Source organism: Myotis lucifugus, unplaced genomic scaffold (assembly GCF_000147115.1).
Source record: "Myotis lucifugus unplaced genomic scaffold, Myoluc2.0 scaffold_7268, whole genome shotgun sequence".
NCBI lineage: Eukaryota > Metazoa > Chordata > Mammalia > Chiroptera > Vespertilionidae > Myotis > Myotis lucifugus.
Window position 1 is genome coordinate 7,490 of NW_005878316.1, and position 323 is coordinate 7,812.

The 323-nt window shown below is 54.5% G+C and overlaps 1 non-coding gene across 1 annotated transcript; it reads left to right on the forward strand.

Annotated features, from left to right (window-relative positions):
- The first annotated feature begins 210 nt into the window (after nucleotides 1-210).
- On the forward strand, nucleotides 211-284 carry TRNAR-GCG. The gene has a single exon. It is a non-coding gene; the product is annotated as a tRNA-Arg (tRNA).
- Nucleotides 285-323: the final 39 nt, after the last annotated feature.

The window sequence follows — 323 nt, forward strand, 5'->3', positions numbered from 1 at the left end:
GTGGACTGAAGGGTCCCGGGTTCGATCCCAGTCAAGGGCATGTACCTGGGTTGCAGCCTCGATCTCCAGTGGGGGGCGTGCAGGAGGCAGCCGATCAATGATTCTCTCTCATGGATGTTTCTAGCTTTCTATCCCTCTCCCTTCCTCTCTGTAAAAAAAAAAATCAATAAAATAGATCAAAAAAATAGATAAAAGGCAAGCTATGTCCCAGCCTGTGTGGCTCAGTGGATAGAGCGTCGGGCTGCGGACTGAAGGGTCCCGGGTTCGATTCCCGGTCAAGGGCACAGGCCTGGGTTGCGGGCTCGATCCCCAGTGGGGGGCGT